Raw genomic sequence first — 8,380 nt, 5'->3', positions numbered from 1 at the left:
TAGTACGACATTTAATACTGACAGTACAAATATTACATACTATAATGAACGGTACGACGAGTAAACGGTACATTTAAAAAAATAAGAAATATGGCAAACTTTAAGAATGACGATTAATAACCCATGCTACAAATAATAACATGTAGATGATTGGGAGTGTCAGCATCCCAGGTCCACATTTTTCCGGGCCATGTAGACAGAAGAAAGACATGATTACCACCACAACGGTGATGACCATAAGAAAACACGTTTCTATCCGCTTCGCCACATGAAGTAGAAATTTGAGAGATGAGTTATAATTTGATATGAGATTTTATGGAAAAAATGAGAGGTATTTATAGGATGAAAAGAAGGATAGAGACGTTGGGGAATGAAGTGATTCCGTACAAAAGGAAAATTTGAGTGGAAGTAAGATTTGAAAGAAAGTGTATGATAGTGTTGGAAAAAAGAGAGATGTATAGAATAAAGTTAGGATTTGATTTTTGAAAAAGAGATTTGAAAAGAAAGGAAAAGATTTTGAAAATAATGGAATATAGTACAAAATTAGTGGGAAACAAAAAGATAATAATTTACTTGTTACCAGTACAGTCTGAATCCCCGGACTCTGCGCCTGCAAAAGATTTAGTTCTGTACCAATTGCGTCAGTACTATTTATCTGTAAATAAATACCAAATAAATAGCGTGTGCGAAGTAATAAACAGTACTTGGCGTTTGCGTAAGAATAAATCCAACAGCGAGCCAAAATACCGTATAAGAAAAATTCTAAAAACCAAGTATTCATAAATCAAGATATGAAAATCCAAGATTATATGAAACTCTTAATTTTTAGATTGAAGTTTTCTTGAAAAAAGATGCGGGCAAATTTTGGGGTATAACAGTTGCCCCTATTCAATCTTCTTAAACCTGAAGAGATTGTTTGAAATCTGAAGGTAGAAGATGATTGAATATTTAGATGCCCTGAAAATTTGCGCTTACCTCGATCGGAAGAGATGCTGGAATTTGTCTTTGAATGTTGTCTGAGAAATGTTGTTGGCAGATTGAAACATTTCTTGAGATGGGCTTTCAGATGCCATCTGGCAATTGTGTTGATGGTTTGTTCACCAGAATGAATCCATTGATTATATCTTGATGAAGGATTTGAAAGCCTCTGTGTTGACTATTTCGGAACCGTCCAAGGTTACCGTTTTAAGTCTAGGAGGATGATCGTTACGGAACTGTCCAAAGTTTTTCCGCTTTAGATTTTGAAAGTTGATCATTGTGGAACCGTCCGAGGTATCAGCTTTAGATCTTCGATGGTAGATCGTTCTGGAACCGTCTGAGGTATCAGCTTTAGATCTTCGATGGTAGATCGTTCTGGAACCGTCTGAGGTATCAGCTTTAGATCTTCGATAGTAGGTCGTTCTGGAACCGTCTAAGGTATCAGCTTTAGATCTTCGATAGTAGATCGTTCTGGAACCGTCTAAGGTATCATCTTTAGATCTTCGATGGTAGATCATTCTGGAACCGTCTGAGGTATCAACTTAGATCTGTGTTGCTTGTTTTTTGAGTTGATAAGTGATTTGGAAAGAGAGATCTCTTCAGAGTGAATCTTCAGCTTGATTATATCTGAGAGGACTGCTTATCTGAATAGAGTTCAAGGGGAACACTGCATGTGATTGAAAACATCTTTGCTGAAGACATCCGTATGCCTGAAAAAATCAAGTTAGTGATATGCAATGTTTATGATGCATGTAATGTATGAGATTCTCGAACTAAAGGAGAGATATGCATGTTATGTATGCGTTTGTCATGAAACATTATATGTTGTGTATGTATGACGTATGATGTATGATGTATGATGTATGATGTATGATGTATGATGCATGATTTTGATGCATGATTTTGATGCATGATTTTGAGCATATCAAGCTTCTAGTTGGGAGAATAAATCCCTGCTAGTCATATGGAGATGAAGGTATTGTGATTGTTGATGATCTTTTATCGCCTTGTTTGAGTACCCTCGGCTGGGAAACTTCCTTGAGAACCATGGTACTCTGTTGAAGGATCTTTGACTACCGCTCGGGGATAAAAGGTAACTGGAAAGTTCTGATTTTGATGCCCTTTTAAGTGGGAATGAGGAAAATGCATAATCCTTCGATGCACTATTTGACCAAGTCCTGGTGTGGAGATCACACCTTCTGGGGATAGTAATCTGGAACAGCCCTGCTGGGGGAATAAGATTTCTCGAATCACTTTGTTTGGAGAGAAAAATCTTGTTGAGGAATTTGCTGAGAAATGCATTTCTCTTTGGGATTTTTCTTCTGATGCTGGTTTCAGGATGATGTCCAAATGATTGGGACATTACTTGAATGCTTTTCCTGTTTTTCCTGGTAAACATCAATCATATTCAAATGCACATGTTCATTCAAAATTATCATTGGGACGTTTTCGTATTCAAAACAGAAAAAGGTGAAAATGTTGATTTTGAGCCTAAGCTGCATTGATTTTTGAAAAAGAGCCATGATAGGCTGATTAGTACAAGGAAACAAAAATCCTAGTAGTAGGAAATTGTCATAAAGCTTTGGAAAATATTTATTAAGTGAAATAGCTATGTGAAAATAATCCAGTCAGGTTTCAATTCTTCTATTGCCAATCTGTCTTCGAGCATCTCATCCCTCACTTGTTGGAAGAAAGTAATTGGACTGATCGGTATCTTTGAATCTTTGAAGGTGAGTAGGTAAATAAACGGAACATAGTTGTACGCATTATTCCCTAACTTTTGCCTAGGCTACCTTTTTAGGTTTTTCAACCTACCGGGATAATATTTATTTAGTCTCTAACTTTTGCCTGGATCGTCCTTTCAGGTTTTCAATCCACCGAGACGCTCATTTTTTGCCTAAGTTGCCCTTTCAGGTTTTCAACTTAGCGAGCTTTTCTTCAAGCGAAATACTTTTTTACTATGTCCGCATTCACAAGGTGTGGGAAATCCTCGCCATCCATGGTGGTAAGCAACATGGCACCGCCGGAGAATATTTTCTTGATTACAAATGGTACCTCATAAGTGGGAGTCCACTTGCCCCTGGGGTCACCTTGTGGCAGGATGATGCGTTTGACAACCAAGCCACCGGTTTGGTATGCCTGACTTTTGACTTTCTTGTTGAAGGCTTTGATCATACGCTTTTGGTACAACTGACCATGACAAATAGCTGCGAGCCTCTTCTCATCAATCAAGTTTATCTGATCCAACCGGGTCTGAATCCAATCGTCTTCGTCTAGATCGACTTCTTTCATAATCCTTAGGGAAGGGATCTGAATTTCAATTGGAAGAACTGCCTCCATACCATAAACTAAGGAGAATGGAGTTGCCCCTGTTGAGGTACACGCAAATGTGTGATAACCATGAAGAGCAAAAGGTAACATCTCATGCCAGTCTTTGTAGGTTACTGTCGCGGGGAAAAATCGTATCTTTTTTCGGGATGAGACACCTGATGCCTTCTTTGGGCTCGAGTGCTCAAAAAATGATTTTTCTTTTGTTTCGACCAAACTTTTTATTGTTTCCAAAGTAGGAAAAGGAAAAAAGCTGCAATAACCTAAAAGTGGGGGGAGAGATCTTTGGGTAAGAGGGTTGGTTATACGAAGGGAAGGTATTAGCACCCAACGTATCTATAGTACTCTATAGGTTTCTTTGTTATGTTTTTCATTCCATGTTATTGAGAGGTTCTTGTGAAATAGGTGGGAACTAAGGTGTTTGTTTGATTATGCTCGCAAAGATCATCGCGATCCTCTGCATACATATCCCTTAGAGGGAATCAGAGCATCTGTAGCTCGGGGTCTACGGGTGCTAAGGTTTGAATGGTTTGAGGGAGAAGTTTTGCTCGCCAAGGATACGACCTTGTGCCTACGTATTCTCAAAGGGATGTTGAGAAAGTAAGAGCAATCATAGTTCCCACTTATGCTAGTGGAAGCAAAGGATAAGAGACAAATGTCATCTCAATGTTCGATGTATCTAATCTATATCATCACATACATCTGTTTGATTTTTGTTTGAAATCTTTTCATTATAAGCCCTGGGTTGTGCCACTTATGGCGCTTAGAATGATAAAGATGTTTTTGTTTAACCAGCCTTGTGGCAAAAACTTTCAATGAAGTCAATCTCGTGACAAAAAGTTTTGATTAATCAGCCAGCCTTGTGGCAAAAGTTTCAATGAAGTCAGCCTTGTGACAAAAACTTTGATTAATCAGCCAGTATGGTGGCAAAACGGTTTGATTGGTTAGCCAGCCTTGTGGCAAAAAGAGTTATTTGATTGATTGATTGTTTGTGATGATATAGAAGAGATACTCCTATCATAGAGATGAAAAATGTCTAATCTCCTAGGGTATTTGTTTTGGATATTGGGGATGCTTATAAGAAGCCCGTGGGTCCTTGTACGAAGCCCAAGAGGAGGCTATCTGAGGGTCCTTGCATTGTAAACCCAAGAGGAGGCTATGGGAGGGACAATCCAGGGTCCTTGCATTGTAAGCCCAAGAGGAGGCTATGGGAGGGACAAGTCGTTTGTACAAAGCCCAAGAGGAGGCATGGTATAGTTGGTTTGAGCTCTTAGAGCGATTTCACCGGGAAACCATACTCTATGTCCTAACCTAAACTAGGGAGATTCTTTGCACGAAGCCCAATAGGAGGCTATGGGGAACCTAGTGTTGTACTAAGTTGAACAAGTATATATAACATGAACAAACACATGAACAAGTATGAACAAACATGGACAAACATGAACAAGTATGAACAATTACATATATATGACAAGGTGTGTGTATATAATGGAGTTTATGAAGGAAATATACCTGTAAGCATAATCCATTTGTATACACGGGGCTCAGGACTTATACTCGGGGAGAGGCCCACTTGAGTTTATTCAAAAGCTATGTGAACAAGTACTTAAAAAAGGCTTGGGACTTATACCTACATGGAGGCCCATAGTATTTTTGGGAAGATTTAAAGAAAACCTTCATTTTTGATTAGTTATTCAAAGTTAAAAAAAACAAATTGATCGAGGTATGTACAAAAAGGTGTATGTACAATGAAATACCTAATTTCATGTAAGGGAATGGGACTTATACCTATGTGGAGGCCCATGTTTTATTTTATAAAACATGGTTGATTATTTTGTTAAAAAGATGCGAGGTTTTGAAAACAGTTTGAAAGTTTGTTTTGAAAGAAGTTTTCTGTTTAAAGAAAAATTGTACAAAGCAAAAGGAAAGAGTATGTACAAAAAGGGGCTTGGGACTTATACCTACATGGAGGCCCATGGTATTTTTGAAATCAATTGATCAACCCAAAAAGATTTAATCAATAGTTTCTTTTGAAAAGAAAAACTCAAAAAGAAATGGTTTATCATTTTGAAAAACGGTGATCGTTTGCTTTGAAACGGTTTGAAATTTTGAAAGAAATCAAATTAATTAAGATAAACACAAAAATTATACTGAATTAACACCTAGATGATAAGGGTTTGATCACAAAATATTTACAAATGATTAAGTTTGAAAAATCAAAATAAAAAATCAATATTTAAAGTATTTAAAAACACTTAAAAATATGTCATTTTAAACTTAATTAAAAATGTATTAAATAAATATATTTTTGTGATTTTTTTTGATATTCATAAAATACATATATAAAATAAGAAGTGTGTAAAAAATGAATAAAAAATGAATAAAAAATGAGTTAATTTGATTGGTTAAATTAATTGATGAAGTTGTGAAGAAAAATAAGAAAAATAGTGTTAAAAAATTGGGTTTTGTCTCCACAAGGACTTGAACTCACGCCCTCACTCTCACCAGCCAAAACAACAACCAACTGAGCCACGCTTGTGGCTTGTAAGTAACACGCGCCCAATTAAATATATTTTCAATCAATTTCAAAAAAACCTTTGAACAAAATCTGGCGCCAAGAACAAACCCTCAACAAGAATTTGAAAATCTTCGAAACTGAATGAAATTGATCAAGTAAAGGGTCCATCTCACTCGTTTTTTCATAAGGAACATGATGGTGACCTTTAATTTCATTTATTTTCACTCTAAGGCTATCAATTTTCTGATGAACACGAAGAACCCTAATTCTATGATTCAATCTGAAATTGTGTATGATTGATGAATTATGAAATTGATTGAGGGTTATTGATCAGTGATAGTGCAGAAACAAGATGGCAAAGCAATATTTCATTTATGATGCATGATTCATAGAGTTTGAAGTTCAAGTGTACTTACCTCAAAAACGGCCAAACTGAGAATTGAATTTTGATCTGGAGGTGTTACAGGTGCTTTGTATCAATCTGAATAGCTTCAATGGTGATTATGGAAGGTGTCTGGATGCTTGGAGCAATTTGAATTCACCTGTGCTAAGCTATGGAACCCGATCTGCAGAGCCTTTGGAGTGTGAATCGAATTTGAAGATTATGAGGTTACAGGTCATATGTGAGTGTTTGGATCATTCATATGAAGTATATGGAGGGTGTTAGAAGTGATAGTTTGGGCAGATATGGCTTGATGTGAGAATTGGCATGTTAAGGTTCACTTTATGCAAACATGGAGGTGAGATGATGATTCTGAGTTTTGGGGTGATTTGGGGTGTGTGAGTGGATCAAACATATCACATATGATGTTTATGAGATGTTAGAATCATTACTTTGGCCAGAACTTCAAGGGTTTGGAGGTTGAGATTTCTACCTCTTTGAAACTCATGAAACTTGCAACTTAAGAAAGAAAGAGAAAGCCTATAATTTGTGAGGTTTTGGTGTGATTTGGAGAGTGGAAATGACCTCTATTTATAGGCCAAGCTTTCTGAATACAAAGCCCTTGCAAGTGGATCAAAGAGTGATGATTTGGCTTAAGAGATAAAATGGAATCTTTCACATTTAATGCATATGGTTAAAAGTGACTTAACCATGGTTATTTTCCCAAGCTTCTTATCTCTTTCCATTCTGATCTCAAACCAGAAAAATATCTTCCAATTATTGCATTGGTGTGTCATCACTTGTATTATAGGCCATATAGTGTATGAACTTAGTGAAAATGGCTTGTAATTTCATGCATAATGACCTCTAATGTCAAAATTCAAAACCATAGCTACACTCCATATTTTTTCATGCTCTTGGACATTTTGGAAAGCTCATGTTATGTACTTCAAAACCCTAGTTGAAAGTTTCTTCAAGACCTTTAAGGAAATGGGTGAAAAAGATCCATGAACTTTGAAGAAAATGAGATTTTAAGTGAAATTTTCAAAAGATGCCAACTTTGAAGCTCCATATCTCTTAAATGGTTGATCTTTTGGAAAATCATCATATGTGACAAAGTTGTTTATTGGATCAAAATATACAACTTTCATGTTGGAAGTTTTTTTCAGTTTGTAGGTGAAATTTTGAGAAATTCCCTTCCAAAGTTTGGAAAAAACCATTGAAAAACACTTAGAATTTTTCTAAGTATGGAAAGTCAAACTTTTGACTTTTTGATTCTTGATTGATTTTCTTGATTTTTCTTGATCAAATGACTTCATATATCATATATTGATGATTCAAAACTTCAAAAGTCAAGGTTGACCAAAATTCCCCAAAAGTCAATGGTGATCTTGTACAGTTGACTTTTTCAAACGAATCGCGTTTCTGGAGATTTCAAATGAACCAGGCTATCCTCACCAAATGAATGGTATGATTGGATCACATTGAGTTATTGGAAGACCTTGAGCCATGGTTTAAGTTGTGGCACCATGTTCTGATTAAAAAGTCAGTTGTTCAGGTGATTTAGGTCAAAAACCCTAATTGTCGACCTGATGAAATTGATGACTGTGGATCTTGAATTGAGACACAATTTCCATTGGATGTTGTCATAGGGATTATTTGAAGATGATTGAAACCTTTGATTGACTTCCTGGGGATTTTTAGGGTTTCCCAAATGTGATCCCTGATTTCAGTCCCTGATAGTTTAAAACCCTATTCTGATAATTTGAAATTTCACTGTTGATCAATCCTTGTGTAGGAGATGTCTTGAGCCAATGGATTAGGTCAAAATGATGCACTTGGGGTCTTGAGGTCATGTCCCAAGTCATTAGGTCAAATCCTGAGCAAAAATCAGGGGTATGCTATCTTCAGTCAAAACCCTAATTTGGTTGATTCAAAGTCCCTGAGCTTGTTGAAATGAATCTTTGAGGACCAAATGTTGATTGTTGATGAAGATGATTCATTTGAGATGAAGGGGGAACAAAACCCTAATTGATTGTTGCTTGTACTGATGAGTGATTTCTTGATTAAACCATGCTGAGCACAAGTAGCAAACACAAGCTATGCAATTTGTTAGAGATGCAAATGATGCATATGCAATGATATGAGGTGGTATCTTAGGTCAAAAATTGGGG

Source organism: Vicia villosa, unplaced genomic scaffold, assembly GCF_029867415.1.
Source record: "Vicia villosa cultivar HV-30 ecotype Madison, WI unplaced genomic scaffold, Vvil1.0 ctg.001810F_1_1, whole genome shotgun sequence".
In the NCBI taxonomy this organism is placed as follows: Eukaryota; Viridiplantae; Streptophyta; class Magnoliopsida; order Fabales; family Fabaceae; genus Vicia; species Vicia villosa.
The sequence above is the reverse complement of the archived record's forward strand: the minus strand, read 5'-3'. Positions refer to the sequence as shown.